At 37.1% G+C, this 20578-nt stretch overlaps 1 protein-coding gene and 1 non-coding gene across 4 annotated transcripts in view; one reads left to right on the forward strand and one right to left on the reverse strand.

The window, feature by feature from the left end:
• Window positions 1-20578, forward strand: part of CSTPP1 (centriolar satellite-associated tubulin polyglutamylase complex regulator 1) — a 197779-nt gene that overhangs the window by 103758 nt on the left and 73443 nt on the right. The window lies entirely within an intron of this gene.
• Window positions 16503-16606, reverse strand: LOC124506529 (U6 spliceosomal RNA). The gene has a single exon (XR_006960788.1). It is a non-coding gene; the product is annotated as a U6 spliceosomal RNA (small nuclear RNA).

The raw sequence follows: 20578 nt of genomic DNA on the forward strand, positions 1-20578 counted from the left end.
TACATACTCTCTCTCTCTCAAAAATAAATATTTAATAAATAAATAAATAAATTTTACTATGTAACAGATTTAGTATGCATTTTATTTTTCTCATAGATTTTAAATAAAGGTATGTCTTTAATAAGAAAAATATGAAAATTAAACATTTATAGAACCTTCTAAATGCCTCTGAAAATTTTTAGGCTCTGGTTAGAAAACTATTGATGTACATCAACCCTTATCCCATCATATTAATAAAAAATTGGGCTCCTCCAAAAACTTGGGGCCCAATGTCTCCCAGCCGGTTGCTAAGTTCAGGCATTTTCTCGGTCAAGTGCTCTTGCCCTGATGCTAAATGAACACAAATATGACATTCAGTTTCTGAGATCAGTGTATAATTTGCTGAAAGCCTAAAATGCAATCAAAGGAGTTAAGGCATAAGAATGTATTGCATTTGTCTGTGATCATCTTTCATCAGTTTATAGATGGAGGAAGGGTAGCTACAAGTTCTTTTTTTTTTTTATGTTTATATTTTTGAGAGAGAGTGAGTAGGGGAGGGGCAGAGAGAGGGGGAAACACAGAATCTGAAGCAGGCTCCAGGCTCTGAGCTGTCAGCACAGAGCCTGATGCGGGGCTTGAACTCACGAACCACAAGATCATGACCTGATAGGTAGCTACAAATTCTTTAATTTCAAGTTCCATTTTACGTGTTCAAGAGAAAAGATAGTTACTCCATTTTGTACTTAAAGTTTAAAAATCAGGGGCGCCTGGGTGGCGCAGTCGGTTAAGCGTCTGACTTCAGCCAGGTCACGATCTCGCGGTCCGGGAGTTCGAGCCCCGCGTCAGGCTCTGGGCTGATGGCTCAGAGCCTGGAGCCTGTTTCCGATTCTGTGTCTCCCTCTCTCTCTGCCCCTCCCCCATTCATGCTCTGTCTCTGTCTGTCCCAAAAATAAATAAACGTTGAAAAAAAAATTTTTTTTTTAAGTTTAAAAATCATGATTCTTATTACTGGGGGAAGTATAGTACTTGCTTTACTATGTATCTCATGCTTTGAAGGACATAATAAACAGAATTTGGAAGTTCTCTGAAAATATAACCAAGAATTTTTTTTAAAGTTAGGCTGAAGTGAGACTGTACTATGTGATGGTATTAAACCCATTCTCTAAAGTAAGTGTACCAGAAGACAGAATGGTATCCCTTAGGCTTCTGAAATCTCTTGATTTTGTGGTTCTGTTAGAAACAAAAATAAATGACTAATTTCAGCTTATACACTATGAATCAAAATAAAACCATCTTAGGTTAAATATGTCAACTTAATAAACCATACTCAAATTTGGTTGTTTTGGTGGATTTTAAGCTGACAGTATATAAAAGCAAGTATAAGTAGTGTTGAAAATTTAATCTTTTCCAGTTTTATGTTGCTTGGCATAACCTGCTCTTCAGTCCCACTGCCACCACCTGACCCTAATTTAGAACCCTAATTAATCGGAGAGGTTGTCCTAATTAACCCAACATTGGAGAGGTTGTCAAAAAGACAGATTCCCTGATCCCATCTCCAACCTACCAAATCAGTCAGCAAGGGAGGGACCTGGGAATGAATTTCTTTCTCTCTCTTTCTTTCTTCCTTCCTTCCTTTCTTTCTTTCTTTCTTTCTTTCTTTCTTTCTTTCTTTCTCTCTCTCTCTCTCTCTCTTTCTTTCTCTTCCTCTCTCTCTCCCTTTCTCTCTCTCCCTTCCTCTTTCTCTCCCTTCCTCTCTCCCTTCCTTCTTTCTTTTGCAAGCATTTCAGGCGATTCTTATTATCGCTCAAGTGTGGGAAACATTGAATAACTTTTGAACTTTTTTTTCTTTGCTCCAGTCCTTGTTCTCCATCAGTGGTTTTCAACCCTGGTTGCGTATCAAGTTAACTTAGGGAGCTTTTAAAAAAATTGTGATGCCTAGGCTCCATCCCAGAACAATTTAATCAGAATCTGTTGGGTTGGGGCCTATGCTTTTTGTTCTTTTCTTGACGTTTTAGGTAAAAAAAAAACTGTTTTGCAATATAACATGTGCAGAGAAAAGTGCAAAATAATAAATGTACAGCTCAGTGGATTTGTACAAAGTAAACATGTAATATTCATCTGGATAAAGATAGAGAACATTACCAGCACTACAGACACCTCTCCCAAGCCCCCTTCCAGTCGTTAATCTCCTCTAAGGTATCACTAGTCTAACTTTTATCACCATAACCTTTACGTGCCTGATTTTGAATTTTATGTAGCTAGAATCACAGAGCATGCACTCTTCTGTGTCTGGCTTCTTTTGCTCAACATTTTATTTCTCATTTGTTGCTGGGTTTAGCTGCAGTTTGTTCTTTTTCATTGTTGTACAGAATTCCATTTTATATATAAACCACAGTTTATCCATTCTACAGTAGGTGGCATTTGGGCTGTTTTCAGTTTGGAGCTGGTACAAACAGCATTGCTATAAGCATACTTTTATATGGTGCTTGGCATATAGATTTCTGTTAGGTATGTACTTAGGAGTGAAATTGCTGGGAATGCATATGTTCACCTTTACCACATATTCCCAGGTTTCCAAAGTGATTGTACCATTCTCCACATTTAAGTGCAGTTTACGAGAGTTCCTGTGGCTCTGGAACTTTTTGTGGGGCCCACACATTTTAAAAGCTCTGCAGGTGATCCTGATACACATTGAAGCTTGAGAACTACTTTACTGTTAAGACCTTTTATAAGTATAATTCTCTAAAGCACAGCCCTGGGCTTGTTCAGCCCTGCTTAGAATGTCCATGGTTCTGTGTTGCCTACTAAGGAAATATGAATTCCATCTGCTTACATTGTAGGCCACTTGTGATCTAACCTCAGCCTTTCCAGCCACTACTTTCCTACTCATAGCCTAGACCCTAACCATTACACAGAGACACTTTCCCCTCCACACTCCTATCCTTTTCCCCTTGCACACCTTTGTTTTACTGTTCTATCAGTGCAGAAGAGCTTTCTTGCAAGTCTCTCACATTCCTGCCCATTCTCAGGTAGACCCAGCTCAAGAAATGCATCTCAAAGTCCTTGTGATTACCACGTCCTCTCTTCCTGGGCCTCCCTTACCTCCGTTCAAAGGTGATCTCTCTTATGGCACTTATTCTATCATATCTTTTACATAGTTATTGGCAAACATAGAATCTCTTTCCTAAGATATCATATGGGATTAGGAAGACATGGATTTTTATGTCCTTCTTACATCCCTATCTAGATTGTAAATTTGTAGCATCAACTTCACATGAAGCACTACAGAGAAAGCCTTGTTAGAATTAAATGGTCCCAGGTTCAGGTGGGCTTTTTATTAGATATAGCTATGCAACCATGGTCAAGTTACTTTTTCCAGGCCTTAACTTTCTCATCTGTAAAATGGAGAGTCGACTACTTCAAAGTTGTGAAACTAAGTGAGATAACAGATTAAAGCGTTTAGTAATCTTGGCACATAATAACTGCTCCATCAATGCCAGTTGCTTGTGTCATTGTGATAAGAATCATTGTTACTCCCCTAATGGCAGAGACAGCATATCTTATCTCTGAATCCTCATTCAATGCCTTTGCTTGTTTTTGGTGCTCTAAATGTTGGATGAATAAATTCATGAATGCCTGCTGGATGATTGGGTGGGCATGCTTATCTATAGTCCATTTCCAATAAGTTCAGCATGTCTTGGAAGGAACGGTTCAAATCTCAATTTAACCATCAGATAGGGACAGAAAGTAGGGTTTCTACTGCAAACCTTTAAAGCTGTATTAAAAAGACCGAATCCCCAGTTTAACCATACAACAGCTGTTGTCCTGCTGCTGCCAGAAATAGGGAAAACCCTCCAAGAGCTATCTGCTGTTTGTTTGTTCATCTGATAAACATGCCATGACTTGGGGAGAGCACACACTTCCCCTGCAGGCAAGCGCGGGTCTGGGAAGTTGCATGCAACAGCAATAAGGAAGAAATCCCCACTCTGTGGGAGAGGTTTCGGCAGGGACTCTGCTAAGCCTATTTGCAGTTTTGCTGAGTTATTTACCAAGATGAAGGGACTGGGTGTGGCTGGTCTAAGATTCCTCCTGGGAAGTCACTTCAAGAATCTCCTTAATTTCCTCACCCTTCTTCATCTTTGTTCTCTGGCTTTGGTGCAAGGGTGCAGTCAGTCGCACCCAGTTGGCTGCTGTTCCCGGCACACAGAATTCTTTGAAGCCGGCTCTTGCAGCCAAGGATTCCCTGCCCTGTTCTTTTCTCCTTGCCCTGATTTTAAAAACAGTTCTGGAAATTCGCATCTGGCATGGAGATGGATGAAAAGGAACTTCGTGGGTTGCATGCTGTTTTTCTAGACACATAGGAACCAAAAAGGACCTTTAGGAGCTTTAAAGTATTATTTCTCAAGAAAACCAATACTAATGCATTTTACATGAACAAATTATAAAGTAGGCTCTGCCATCAGCACTATCATTTAAAAGTATTTTAGTGCGAAGAGGCCATACAAGTGGGACGAAACTGATACCGGAAAGTATTTATCACCACCTCTGTCACTTGAAGAAGGAATGTAAGAGTGTATTAGCTAATTGAAACCTTGGGAAAGACGTGTAACAAAACATACAAAGATTAATGAGTAGTCCACAAAGACATTTACCAGGTGACCAATATTTTTTAAAATATTTACAAATAGGGGTTCCTGGGTGAGTCAGCTGGTTAAGTATCTGACTCTTGATCTCAGCTCAGGTTATGATTTCGTAGTTCCTGAGATCGAGCCCGGTGCTGGGCTCTGCGCTGATAGCATGGAGCCTGCTTGAGATTCTCTCTCTCTCCCTCTCTCTGCCCTTCCTCCTCCCCCACATGCTCTGTCTCTTTCTCAAAATAAATAAACATTAAAAAAATATTTACAAGTAGATGAATTTAGCCACATTATAATCACAGTGGGTCTGGTGACAAAAAATTAGTAGTCTGAAAAATATATAATTTCAGTTTTCACAACCTTATTTGTCTTGCTAACTGGCCAATAATTCCTTACAAGCATATTTCTACTTTTAAAATAAAATTAAATCAGGAGGCAATGCTGGACAAGGAAATAACAAAATTCTAGGGAGACACTGAAAAATCTACATTTATTATTTCAAGTTGCAGGACAGCAGAATGGCATAATACCATTTATATAAAATTATATATATTTTATGTCTGTGCATGTTTATGTGTATACCAAGATGTTTGGAAAGAGGTTTACCAAAATATTAGTGGTTTTCTCTCAGTGCTGGCATTTTACTTTTTTCTTCACACTCTTCTATAGTGTTCGAATTTTTTTTATAATGATCATGTAACATTTTCACAATCACAATGAAAATAAAGCTATTTTTATTTTGAAAAAAAAGGAAAATTTTGTTTGAGCATTTGTTATGCCCAAAGTGGTACTAGGAGTTATTAGATGTAGAAAAAAAGACTGTGGCCTTGCCACCGAGATGCATACAGTCTCGTTGGGAGATGACTAAAGAGTGGTATAGTGTAGGGGTACCTGGGTGGCTCAGTCAGTTGAGCCTCGGACTCTCGATTTTGGCTCGGGTCATGATCTCATGATTTGTGAGATCTGCGCTGACAGCAGGGAGCCTGCTTGGGATTCTCTCTCTCCCTCTCTCTCTCTTTCTCTCTCTCTGCCCCTTCCTTGCTTGCTCTCTATCTCTGTCTCTCAAAATAAATAAAGAACATTTAAATTTTAAAAAGAGTGGTATAGTGTAATCAGGTGTCAGGATACGTGTTTCAAAGAAGTGCTACAGGTCACCAGGAAGAGGAAGTCACGTGGAAGCTTTCATTAAAGACAGTTGGCTCAGGTTGAACCTTGAAAGATGGCTGAATAGGACTAAGAGGAAGGAAAAGGGCGTTTTAGGCAGCGTGAGCACTGAGGTGATAAAGGCATCTGGAAAGACAGTGAGGAAACCAGCTTATCTGGAGTAATAAGCAAATATGATTTGTGGTAGAGAAATTTACTCTCTTGCCAAACTTATTCCATAAGCTATCTTTATTTGGATCTATTACAAACTACATTTTAGTATACTTGAGCATTTTAAAAAGCAGATCCTGGAAGAGTAAATGAATTCTGAATATTGAAAACTGAAAACTGAATTCTGAATATTGACCTAAAGTGACATAAAAACTAGGGCCGCTGGGAACATTTCATTATGTTAGTGTATTGAGGATGAAAGACTTCAGTATGTGTACCCTGTAATCCTGTCATCTCTGTCAGAAGCTTGCTCTCAATTCAGCCAGTGGCTTTTTGTACAGCCTTATAATTTGTAATTAACATATTCCTACCCCTTTCTTCTTCTATTAAAAAAAATCAAAGAGTGGGACATGAAGGATGGGGCCAAAACAAAAACAAAAGTTTATTTTTGAAAAGGACATTAAGAATGAGACTCTTCCAAACAATGGAGTCAGGATTCACTTTCAGTAGTTACTTGGTTAACGTGATTGCATTACGTTTGTAGTAAACTCGCTAAATACTGTAGCTATGTAAACTATACTTATCATGCAAACAAGTTTTTCTGAGAACCATATATTTGACGTTTTAAATACAAAATGTCAGTCATAAAGCTTTCCTTTTTGAATTCGTGTATTTATTAAATGCTTTCAGTGTTCAAAGCGCCATGCTGGGTGATGAAAAGTACGCAGAGAACTCATTCATTCACCTCTTCATTTACTCAACAGTATTTGCTGAGTGTGTCCTCACTGCCAGGTTGTTATTCTAGGTGCTGGAACTAAAAGGATAGAGATGGTTCTCTTTTTAAGAAGTTCATAGTTTGGGGGCGCCTGGGTGGCTCGGTTGGTTAAGTGTCCAACTTTGGCTCAGGTCATGACCTCACAGTTCGTTAGTTTGAGCTCCACATTGGGTTCTCTGCTGTCACCCCAGGAGTGTAACAGTAAAAAAACTGGGCTTCCAGAAAAAGAAAACAGAGGAATTAGAATGCCATCAGGTTTCTTAATAGCAGCACTGGAAGCTAAAAAACAATAGAGCAATGCTTTCCGAATTCTAAGGGAAAATTATTTCTGACCTAGAATTCTGTACCAAACCAACTCTGAGATAGAATACAGATTTTTAGATAGGCAAGAGCTTATAAATTTTAACTCCCATAAACCTCTTCTCATGAAACTGCTGGAGGATGTATTTCATCAAAAAATGGGATTAAATCTAAAAAGGTAGAATTATGGGATCTAGGAACAAGGGATCCAACAACACAGGGCAGAGGTAAAGAGAATTCGTAGGATGATAATGAATGATAGTCCCAGACAACCATTTGTGCAGGAGAGCTAGAAAACAAACAATTCAGATTGGAGAGCAGAAAACTCCTAGAGGAATGTGTATAAGAATATAAAAAATAGAACTGATAAAACTTTTTAGATTACATTCATTTGGAGAAGTAGAGATTAATACTTCAGTTAAAGAAGTAACAATTAGGGGTGCCTGGCTGGCTCAGACAGATGGTGGAGCATGCGACGCTTGCTCTTGGGGTTGTGAGTTTGAGCCCCACATTGGGTGTAGACATTACCTGAAAATAAAATCTTTAATTAGAAAAAAAAAAAGTAATGATTAATACTTAGAAACTCCAAGCAAACCAAGAAAGTGGTAAGTATTCCAAGAAAAAAAGTTGTATAAGAAAAAATGTGCTAATAATATACTCCGTGGCTTGGCTGTGAATAATGTTTATAGAGCATAAAAATATAAGTACTGAACATTTTAAGCTAAAATTAGCACTATATAGGGGCGCCTGGGTGGCTCAGTTGGTTGAACGGCCGACTTCGGCTCAGGTCATGATCTCGCGGTCCCTGAGTTCGAGCCCCGCATCGGGCTCTGTGCTGACAGCTCAGAGCCTGGAGCCTGTTTCGGATTCTGTGTCTCCCTCTCGCTGACCCTCCCCTGTTCATGCTCTGTCTCTCTCTGTTTCAAAAATAAATAAAATGTTAAAAAAAATTTAATAAAAATAAAAAATAATAAAATTAGCACTATATATTAGAAAGATTGGAATATGGGAAGTGTGCGTAGGTGGTAAAAAAGATAATTTGTCATCTTCAACTAAGAGTCCAAAGATGATGTCTAAAACTTAAAAATTGATAAAGAGCAGCATAAACATATTGTTAAAAAATGAAAAGTGGAAAACAGAAGGCTCGGTGAGTTTGTGAAGTGGAATTAGTTAAGAGTTGCTGCTGTAGCTTGATTTAGAGTCAACTGAGTTTGAAAAGCCAGTGAACCTTTCAAATGAGCTTGTCCAGCAGCTTTCAAGACTGATACAGAGATTGGAAGAGGAAATATGGTCAGTAGTTAAATCATGTGAATGAGTGAGATCGCTGAGGAATGAAAGTGTAGTGAGAGGGGAGATAAGGGAAGAACTTTGAGGGATCCTTATATTTAGAGGGTGAAGAAGGAAGAAGAATCAGGGAAGAAACAGTCAGCATGTATGAAAAGAAATGGCATAGTATGACATCACAGAAGCCAAGGAGGAGAGTTCCAAGGAAAAGATGAGCAACAGTATCAGTTGTCACAGGTGGAAAACTAAGAAAAGACCCTTCGAATCCACAGTGATTGAGTGATCACCCATAACTTTCAAGAGAACAGTTTAGTTGAGCGATGGAAGCAGTATTGAAAGGATTACTGAGTGCATGAATGGGTGGTAAGAAAGAGATAATGAATATAGCACACCCTTCTGAGAAATTTGGCTTTGAAAAACAAAAGGAGAAGGCAGCTCTTTTTGCCCATGGGTCCTGTCCTGGGCTTTAGTAAAACACCGTTTCTGCACCCCCACCCCACAAAAAAAGTAGCTTTAGCGAATAGTCTTTGAAATTTTTTTAGATTAAGGGATCACTTAAACATATGTGAGTAGATAGCAAAGAGTTAATGGAAAAGGCAAGGTTAAAGATGCAAGTGTAAGGGGATAATTGATAGAGTGAGGTCCCAGAGAAACAGAAAGAATATGGACTCAAGAGCACAGATGGAGAGATTAATCTTAGTAAGAAACAGGAAAGATTCTTTCTCTGAGAGAGGAAAGAAAGAGGTGAGGATAACTGAAGACAAAAAGAAATATTAAGGCATAGGGGAAGGAAATTGAAGGACTAAATAATCAGGTGACTTGATCTTCACAATAAAATAGTGTATCTGCTTAAGGTTGGGAGTTGGGGCAAAGGGTTAGTTTGGAAATTTGAGAATGGAAAATGTCTGGGGCAGCTGTTGTAAGAATGTAATACAAAGTCAGAAGGAGATGACTAAAAGGATTACCCAGTAGCCATGAGCATCCAGTTGAGGTTAGATATGAATTTGTAATAAAGCCAATCAATATGGTTTCTGGACTTCCTCCAAGAACGCTGTATCTCCAAAAGTTGTATTAGTCATCATCTTGGCGGGAGAAGGGTTTCCTTGGAGTGTCTTAGGAGATCCCAGGGTTCAAAAACTTGAGAAAAATGTTTGCTCAAGGAGAGTTAATGCTCAGGAGTAGCAAAGAACAGACTTGCCTAGTGGGATACTTCCATCTGTGGGTCATTCAGAGGTCTTGTGGGAAGAATCATGGGCAATGAAAAAGAAATATACTTAAGAGACTTAAGAGAAGCAAAACAGTTTGGTATCAAAAAGATCTATAGCTGCTTGTATATCTAGACACACATCTGAGGGTGGGGGCATGTTGGAGAACATCTGGATTCAGATAAAAGAAGAGCAGAAGAGAAGTGACATCATCGTGGGATTAGACTGTAGTTTACCTAGCCAGATGGAAGGTATAGATTAAGAATTTTTGATGTACATCACAAAACTGGACTGAGTTAGGAGAGTATGGTGATAGGGATTTCAAATGTCAAGACATAAGCTCAAAGTCACATTCAGCCAGAAAACAGTATACTTGATTCCTTTGTGTTTTTCTGATCATTAAAGGAATACTTGCTTATTGTAGAAATGTAGTAGAACAGAAAGGTGTAATGAAGCAGAATAATCACCTCCAAACCCACTACTAACAGCACTCACCATTTATTTATATACTTGCTGTTATTCCTAGTAGGGTTTCTGTTTTGGTTTGGTTTGGGTTTTTTTGCTTGTTTGGGGGTTTTTGTTTTTGTTTTTGGTGGGGTTTTTGGCTTACACAACAGAAATTTATTTTCTCACAGTCTCCAGGCTAAAAGTCTAAATCAAGGGGTCAGGGGGTTTGGTTTCTCCTGAGGCCTCTCTCCTTGGTCTAATTTTTTCTATATACATGGGTGTTTTTACACAATACATATTATGCTAAATATACATTTGTATAACCTTTTTTTAAATGTAGAAGCATTTTCTCATGTATAATTCTCACATGTCCCATATATATCTTCATATATATCTAAAGTTCTTTTTAAATTTCATTTTATTTATTTTTTCTTCTTTAAAATTTTAAATCTTTGATTTGCCTTCATGTTATCTTTATCTCAGAAGGAGGCAACATGAGATAGGAGTTCTAGATATAATTATAAAAACAGTTTCACTCTGGGTGGCTCAGTCTGTTGAGCGTCCAACCGTTGATTTCAGCTCAGGTCATGATCTCGCGTTTGGTGAGTTCGAACTCTGCACTGGGCTCTGCGCTGATGGTGTGGAGCCTGCTTGGGATTCTCTCTGTCCCCTCTCTCTCTGTCCCTACCCTGCTAGCACTCTCTCTCTCTCAAAATAAAGAAATAAACTTAAAAAAAAAATTTTAACAGTTTCAACTCTTTACTATTTGCTATTCTTATTTATACTTTTCTGAAGATTCCAGTCAATACTATTAGGCAGGAAAAAGAAATAAGAAAGAAATAAGAGACATAGAATTTTTAAGGGGAAGGAAAATTACATTATTTGGAAGTGATATAATTGCTTGGAAAGCCCAAGATAAATTGAAATGTATTATAATATTATAAAACTTCAGCAAGGCAATAAGAGAAAATACACTAAAACGAATAATTTATTTAAAAATAATAGCCTTTATATATTCAAATAAGAAGAAAAGTCCCTTTTTATAATAGCAAGGGAAGATAAAATACCTATGAATAAACCTAACAAGAATATGCAAGATCATATGAAGAAGGCTTTAAAACACTACTGAAGAGGGGTGCCTGGGTGGCTCAGTTGGTTAAGCATCTGACTTCAGCTCAGGTCACAGTCTCACAGTTCATGATTTCGGGCCCCACGCTGGGCTCTGTGCTGACAGCCTGGAGCCTGCTTCAGATTCTGTGTCTCCCTCTCTCTCTGCCCCTCCCTCACTCATGCTCTCTGTCTCTCTCAAAAATAAATAAAAATTTAAAAAATATTTTTAAAAAACCACTACTGAAGAACCAAAAAAAAACACTTGGGCATATGGAAAGGCATACTATGTTCTTGGAAAGGAAGACTTAAAAATCATAAAACTGTCAGTGCTCCTTTATCTAAGTCCTTTAGATAAAATAATTCCTTTAATCCTCACAACAGCCCATTGCAATGAACTTGCTCAGACTCACAGAGCCAGTAAGTGGCAGAGGTTGAATTTAAACTCGGGAAGTTGTCTCCAGTATACATGCTCTTCATCACTATGCTATACAAACATTCATTGTTGGCACAGGAATAGATAAGTAAAAATCACTGGACCAGTATCGAGAAGCCCAGAAATTGACCCAAATGTGAAAGTGGAATTAACCTATGTTGGGGTAGGGAGGGCATGTGAAATCAATGAGCTCAACTAGTAGCAATCTTTAAAAAAAATTAAGTTGGATTTCTTCCTTATACTTTATATAAAAATAAATTCCAGATGGATCAAAAATTTCAATGTAAAAATTGAAACCATAAATATACTCAAAGAAACCACAGGAAAATGTTTTTATAATCTCACAGAGAGTAAAGGCTTTCTAAATATGAATGGCAAAAAAAAAAAAAAAATGCTGGAAGCCATAAAAGAAACTATTGATGTATTTCATTAGATAAAAAAGAATGAAAAATTGGCTTGACCAAAATAACCCTATAAATAAAAACAAAAAATTAACAACAAACATGGAGAGATATTTGCAACTTATATTACAGATGAAGGGCCAATTTCCTTACATACAGAGTTCCTAAAAATCAATTATAAAAATACTGGGGCGCCTGGTGGTTCAGTTGGTTAAGCATCTGACTTTGGCTCAGGTCATGGTCTCATGGTTTGTGAGTTCGAGCCCCGCATCAGGCTGCTGTTGATGCAGAGCCTGCTTCAGATCTTCTCTCTCCCTCTCTCCCTCTGCCCCTCCCCTCTCATATGTGTTTTCTGTCAAAAATAAACTTTTTTAAAAAAATCTAAAAAAAAAAATCAATAAGGTGTACAATTCAGTGGCTTTTAGTATATTCATATACAGTTGTACAACCATCACCACAATCAGTTTTAGAGTATTTTCATCACCAATTCCCCCCATTCCCCCACAAAACCCCATACCTAATTAGCAGTAACTCTAATTACTAATTACTTACTACTTTTCCCCCACCTACCCACTCCTAGCCCCAGGCAACCACTAATTTACTTTCTGTCTCTTTGGATTTGCCTATTCTGAGAATTTCATATAAATGGAATCATACAATATGTGGGCCCCTGTGTCTGGTTTCTTTCACTTAAAATAATATTTTCAAGGTTCATCCATTCTATAGTGTATATGCATGCCTCATTCCTTTTTATGACCAAATAATATTCCATTGTATGGATGTACCACATTTGTTTATCTACTCATCTATGGACAGATATCTGAGTTGTTTCTTCTTTTTGGCTATTATGAATAATGCTGCTATGAATATCTGCATTCAAGCTTTTGTGTGAACATATGCTTTCATTTCCCTTGGGTACATGCCTAGGAGTGGAATGCTTGGTCATATGGTGATTCTTGGTGTAACTTTTTGAGGAACTTCTTGACTGTTTTCCAAAGTAGCTGCATCATTTTACATTCCCACCAGCAAGGTATGAATTATGGCTTCTCCACATTCTTGCCAACACTTGATATCATCTGTCTTTTTTATCATAAGCATCCTAATGGGTATGAAGTAGTATCTCATTGTGCTTTTGATTTATGTTTCTCTCATAACTAATGACGTAGAGCATCTTTTCACGTGCATATTGGTCATTTGTACAACTTCTTTGGAGAAATATTCATCTACATTGTGGTATGTATCAACACATTTGTTTCTTTTTATTGCTGAGTAGTATTCCATGATATGAATATAACACAGTTTAGTTTTTGTTCACCTGTTAATGGACAGGTGAATTATCTAGTGTTTGGCTACTATCAATAAAGCTTCTATGAACATTTGTCTACAAGTCTTTTTGTGCACATATCTTTTCCCAGCTTTATGGTGATATAATTGACATATAACATTGTAAGTTTGAGGTATACAAAGCGATGATTTGATACATATATATATATATATATATATATACTGCAAAATGATCACCACAATAAGGTTAGTTAACACCTACATCACCTCACATAAGCACCTGGTTTTTTTGTGGGTTTGTTGTTGTTGTTGTTTTGGGTGGTGAAAACATTTGAGATTTGCTTTCTTAGCAACTTTCAAGTATATAATACAGTATTCATAAGTATAGTCATTATGCTATATGTTACATCCCCAGAATTTGTTGATCTTATAACTAGAAGTTTATACCCTTTGATTCATATCTCCCCATTTCTCCCACCCCACAGTTCCTGGCAACCACCATTCTACTATTTCAATTAGTTTGTCTTTTTTAGATTCCATATATAATTTTTTTATTTTAGAGAGAGTGAGTGTGAGTGGGGGAGAGGGGCAGAGAATGGGAGAGAGAGAGACAGACAGACAGACAGACAGACAGAGAGAGAGAATCCCAAGGAGGCTCCATGCTCAATATTGAGCCTGATGCAGGGCCCAGTCCCACAACCTGAGGATCACCACCTGAACCAAAATCGAGGGTCAGATGCTCAACTGACTGAGCCACACAGGTACCCCTAAGGTTCCATATATAATTTGAGATCATATAGCATTTGTTTTCCTCTGTCTGACTTATTTCACTTAGCATAATGCCTTCAAGATCCATCCATGTTACTGCAGAAGGCAGGATTTCCTTCTCTTTTATGGCTGAATTGTATTCCACTATATACATATACCACATTTTTTTAATCCATTTGTACGTCAACACTTAGGTTGTTCCATGTCTTGACTATAGTGAAGAATGCTGAATGAACATGAGAGTGCAGATATGTCTTTGGGATAGTTATTTCATTTCCTATGGATATTATACCCAGATATGAGGTTGCTGGATCATATGATAGTTCTATTTTTAACATTTTGAGAAACTTCATACTGTTTCCCAGAATGGCTGTACCAATTTACATTCCCCTTAACACAAGCATCTTATGTATATGTTGGTCATTAATATGTCTTCTTTCGGAAAATGTCTATTCAGGTTCTCTGCCCATTTTTTAATTGGATTATTTGGGGGTTTTGCTATTGAGTTGTATGAGTTCCTTATGTATTTTGGATATTGATGACTTATCAGATATATGGTTTGCAAATCTTTTCTCTCATTCTGTAGTTACCTTTTCATTTTGCTGACTGTTTATTTTGCTGTGCAGAGGCTTTTGTATTTGATGCAGTCCCACTTACTTACTTTTTGCCTTTGTTGCTTGCATTGTGGTATCACATCCAAAAAATCATTGCCAAGACCAATGTCAAGGAGCTTTTCCCCTATGTTTTCTTCTAGGGGTTTTACAGTTTTCAGATCTTCTATTTAAGTCTTTAATCCATTTCAAGTTAATTTTTGTGAGTGGTGTAAGATACGGGTCCAATTTCATTCTTTTGCATATGAATAGCTTGTTTTCCTGGCATTGGCACCATTTATTGAAGAGACTATCCTTTCCCCATTGAGCATTCTTGGCTCCCTTGTCAAAGTTAGTTCACTGTATATGTGTGGATTTATTTTTATGCTCTTGATTCTGTTCCATTGGTCTGTGTATCTGTTTTTGTGCCAGTACCATACTGTTTTGATTATATTAGCTTTGTAATATAGTTTGAAATCAGAAAGTATGATGCCTCCTGCTCTGCTTCTTTCTTAGGATTGATGTAGCTCTTCAGGGTCTTTTGTGGTTTCTTATGAATTTTAGGATTTTTTTCCACCACTATGACATATGCCATTGGAATTTTGATAGGGATTACATTGAATCTATAGATAGCTTTGAGGAGTAGGAGCGTTTTAACGTTAATTCTTCCAATTCATGAACACGGATATCTTTGCATTTGTTTGTGTCTTCTTCAGTGTTTTTCACCAAAGTCTGAGTTCTCAGTGTACAGATTTTTCACCTCTTTGATTGCATTTATTCCTAAGCATTTTATTGTTTTTGATACTATTGTAAATGGGATTGTCTTCTTTATTTCTTTTTCAGATAACTTGTTGTTAGTGTACAAAAATGCAACTGATTTTTGTATGCTGATTTTGTGTCCTGCAACTTAACTGGATTGATTTTTTAGTTCTATCAGTTTTGGGATGGATTTGTTTTTTTTTTTTTTTTTTTTTTTTAGAAAGAGAGAGAGCACACACGAGCTAGAGAGAAGGGCAGAGGGAGAGAGAGAGACAGAGTCCCAGTCAGGCTCCACGCTCAGTGCAGAGCCTGACGAAGGGCTCAATCCCATGACCCTGGGATCATGACCTGAGCCAAAATCGAGTCGGATTCTCAACTGACTACACCACCCAGCTGTCCCTGGATGGATTTTTTAAAGATTTTCTACATAAAGTTATATCATCTACAGAGACAATTTTACTTCTTTTAAAAAAAAATTTTTTTTTAATGTTTATTTATCTTCCAGAGTGAGACAGAACACAGTGTGGGAGGGGCAGAGAGAGAGGGAGACACAGAATCTGAAGCAGCTCCAGGTTCTGAGCTGTCAGCACAGAGCCTGACATGGGGCTCGAACCCAGAAACCACAAGATCATGACCTGAGCTGAAGTCGGACACCTAGCTGACTGAGCCACCAGGCGCCCCTTACTTCTTCCTTTCCAATTTGGATGGCTTCCATTTCTTTTTTATTCCCTAATTTCTCTGGCTAGGACTTCCAGTACTATGTTGGAAAGGAGTGATCTTGTTCATGGTCTTAGAGGGAGAGCCTTTAGTCTTTCACTATTATGTTAGCTGTGGGCCACAAATGGCCTTTATTTTGTTGAAGTACGTTGTTCTATACCTAGTTTGTTCCGAGTTTTTTCATGAAAGGATGCTTAACTTCATGGACATATGTTTTTATTTCTCTTGGGTAAATATCTAAGGGATATTTGCTGGCAGACTTTTTCCAAAGTGATTGTACTGTTTTACATATCTACCAGCAATGTCTGAAAAATCCCAGTTGTTTCATATCCTTGCTAACATTTGGTGTTGTCAGTCTTCTTTTCCCCCCTAGCTTATTTATTGAGATATAATTTGTTGAGATATAATTGACAGATGACATTGTATAAGTTTAAAATATACAATGTAATGATTTGATATATGTATATATTGTGAAATGATTATCACAATAAGGTTATTTTTTTTAAATATGGAATACTTCACAAATTTGCATGTCATACTTGCACAGGGGCCATGCAAATCTCCGTATTGTCCCAATTTTAATATATGTGTTGCCAAAGCAAATACAGACTTTTCATTTTAGCCTTTCTAGTGAATATGAAGTGGTGTCTCATTGTGGTTTTAATTTGCATTTCCCTGATGATTAGTGACACTGAACAGTTTTTTATTGCTTATTAGCCATTTTCTTTGTGAAGTGCCTCTTGAAATCTTTTGCTCAGTTTTGGGTGGGTTGTTTTAATTATTGTGTAGTAGGAGTTCCTTGTAACCAGTCTGGTTGTAAGTCAGATATGCTTATTGCAAATATTGCTACCTTTCTTTGGCTTGTTTATTTCCTTAATGGTGCTCTCATTGAGCAGAAGTTTTTAAAGTCCACATTTGATCAATTTTTTCTTTTATGATTAATGACTTCTGGGTCCAGTGTTAAAAAAACCTTTGCTACCCTAAGTTTGTGACAGTATTACCCTTCATTTTCATCTAAAAGCATCAGAAATCTAGCTTTTATATTTGGTCTATAATCCATCTTGAATCAATTTTTGTGGGTGGTTTGAGGTTGAGGTCAAGATCCTTTTTTGTACCATCTGGATAGCTAGTTGTTTATTCCAACACTATTTGTTGAAAAGACTTCACTTTTCCCACTCAATTGTTTTGGTTCCTTTGTTAAAAAAAAAAAAACAACAACAAAAAACAAAAACAATTGACTATATATGTGTGGGTGTGTTTCTAGATTTTCTATTCTGTTCTATTGATATATTTGTTAAACTTTAGTCTTGATTAGTTTAGCTTTATAATAAGGTAGTGTACATACCTCAACTTTGCCTTTTTCTAGATTATTTTGGTCATTAGAGGTCCCTTGCATTTCTTTTTTAAATTTTTTTTTTCAACGTTTATTTATTTTTGGGACAGAGAGAGACAGAGCATGAACGGGGGAGGGGCAGAGAGAGAGGGAGACACAGAATTGGAAACAGGCTCCAGGCTCTGAGCCATCAGCCCAGAGCCTGACGCGGGGCTCGAACTCACGGACCGCGAGATCGTGACCTGGCTGAAGTCGGACGCTTAACCGACTGCGCCACCCAGGCGCCCCTCCCTTGCATTTCTATATAACTTTTAGAATAAACTCGTCAATTTCTACAAAAAAAAAAAAAAAAGAAAGAAAGAAAGAAAAGTAAATAAAGCCTGACAAGAATTTGATTGAGATTTGAAGACTCTGTAGATCAATTCGGGGTGAATTGTCAACTTCACAGTATTGAATCTTCCAATCCATGGACATAGTACATTTTTCCTTAGATCTTCTTACATTTCTTTCAGCAATGCATTACAGCATTTAATATACAGATCTTACACATTTTGTTAAAGTTATTCCTAAATATTTTGTTTTGTTCTCCCATTATAAATAGTATTTTTTTTAAGTTTATTTATTTATTTTGAGAAAGCAAGAGAGCACCAGTGACGGGAGGGGCAGAGAGAGAGGGAGAGAGAGAATCCCAAGCAGATTTCACACTGTCAGTACAGAGCCTGATGCGGAGCTTGAACTCACAAACTGTGAGATCATGACCTGAGCTGAAATCAAGAGTCGGACGCTTAATCGACTGAGCCACCCAGGTGCCCCAATAGTATTATTTTTTAAAGTTATTTTCTTTACCGGTTTTCCATTTTAAGAATATAGAAATATAGGGGCACCTGGGTGGCTCAGTCAGTTAAGCATCTGACTCTTGATCTCAGCCAAGGTCTTGAGCTCAGGGTCATGAGTTCAAGCCCCGCACTGGGCTCTGTGCTGAACGTGAAGCCTACTTAAAAAAAAAAAAAATTACATATATATAATTGCCTTTTGTACATTATATCCTGTGACTTTGGTAAATTCACTTATTAGTTCTCATAGTTTCTTTGTAGATTTCTTAGGATTTTCTACAGCAAAATCATGTCACATGCAAATAGAGGCAGTTTTACTTCTTCCTTTACAATCTTGGTAAATGTCTTTCTTTTTTCTTTCTTTATTGCACAGAGTAGGACCTCATTACAATATTAAATAGAAGTGGTAAGAGCAGATAACATTGATTTGGCCAGAAAGTTTTCAGTCTTTAGAATTAAATATGAATTAAATATGAGGTTTTTCATGGATGCCCTTTAGTCGGTTGAGGAAATTTACTTTTATTCTTAGTTTGGTGAGAATTTTTATTGTGAATGGGTATTCAATTTTTTATTTTTCTGAATGTATTGAGTGACATATGGTTTTTCCCCTTTCTGATGTTCATGTGGATAAATCCACCTTAGTCGTGATTTATTATCATTTTCACATATCATTGGATTTCTTTAACATTTTATTAATGACTTTCGCATCTATCCAATGAGGTATATGGCTACGGTTTTCTTTTCTTGTAATATCCTGTCTGTTCTGAGTGTCAGGATTATTCTGACATTAAATCATTAATCATAAAAACATTGTGATTAAACTCATAAAATGCGTTTGGAAGTATTTCCTCCTATCTTTTCTGAAAGGGTTTATATAAGATTGGTAATTTTTTTTAAGTGTCTCTTTTTCTAAGAAGACTTGAACTTTTAAGTTAGGTTCAATCTGCTTCTTGTAAGCTCTTTTCCTAACATTTCTCATACATATAATTATTTGCTTAAATTCTACTTTTCTTGGGGCACCTGGGTGGCTAAGTCGGTTAAGCATCTGACTTTGGCTCACGTCATGATCTCGCGGTTTGTGAGTTCGAGTTCTGCATCAGGCTGTCTGCTGTCAGCAAAGACCCCACTTTGGATCCTCTGTCCCCCTTTCTCTGTCCCTCCCCAGCTTGTGCTTAGACTGTAAGTTCCAGGAAAGCATTTATCTATCTTGCTTACTCTATGTTCCTAGCATCTAGCCAAGTGCCTGGTTCATGGTATATATAAATGAATACTTACTGAATTGCATTAAATTAAAGGGAAAGTAAGAGACTAGGAAAACTGAGAATTGTGGCAAAATACTGAAGACAATATAAAAAGTTTTCCTTTTAATTTTTTTATTTTAATTTTTTATTTGAGCATAATGGATGCACAATGTTACATTAGTTTCAGGTGTACAACAGAGTAATTCAACATCTCTGTATGTTTTGCTGTGCACACCACAAGTAGTTACCATCTGTCACCATACAAGTATTATAATAAAAGTGATTATATTTTATGATGTACCTTTTATTCCTATGATGTATTCATTCCATAACTGGAAGCCTATATTTCCTACTCCCCTTCACCCATTTTTCCCATATCCATACCTTCCTCCCCTCTGGCAGCCATCAATTTATTTTCTGTATTTATAGATCTGATTATGCCTTTTGTTTGTGTATTAATTTTTTTTTAGATTGTACATATGAGTGAAATTACATGGTATTTGTCTTTCTCAGTCTGACTTACTTCACTTAGCATAATGCCCTCTAGGTCCATCTATGTTGTCACAAAAGGCAAGACCCCATCCTTTTTATGGTTATATAATATTCCATCTCATATATATATATATATATATGGTACACATATATGCACACACACACACATATACCACATCTTCTTTATCCATGCATTTATTGATAGACACTTGAGTTGGCACATCTTGGCTATTATAAATAATGCTGCAATAAACATAGGGGTGCATATATAAAAGTCTTCCTTATTAAAAAAAATACATTGCAGCAAAAAGAACAATGAACCCTAGATGGATGGTATTGTATTAGTAAATGAAAGAAAAGAAAAGAAAATTCACCTCCTATTTTCATTTATTCTTCTCAGTTAAAGAGGGTGCTCTTTGGACTGGAAAAGATAAAATGAACAGTAGTTCCAGGGAATAAAATCAAACATAACTGAGATTATAAGAGATCACCTAACTGCTTTAAATGAACTTAAGTTTCTGGATCTAATTTATATTCCAAGGTACCGAGGCCTAGTAGATAAGCTGACTGAACCACTGCCGGCAGTGTTTAGAAAGTGGAAATTGTGAGGGTACCTGGGTGGCTCAGTCAGTTGAGCATCTGACTCTTAATTTCGGCTCAGGTCATGATCTCATGGTTA

Source organism: Lynx rufus, unplaced genomic scaffold (assembly GCF_022079265.1).
Source record: "Lynx rufus isolate CCGP_SWC_20201006 ecotype Redwood Valley unplaced genomic scaffold, mLynRuf1.p SCAF_9, whole genome shotgun sequence".
Lineage (NCBI taxonomy): Eukaryota > Metazoa > Chordata > Mammalia > Carnivora > Felidae > Lynx > Lynx rufus.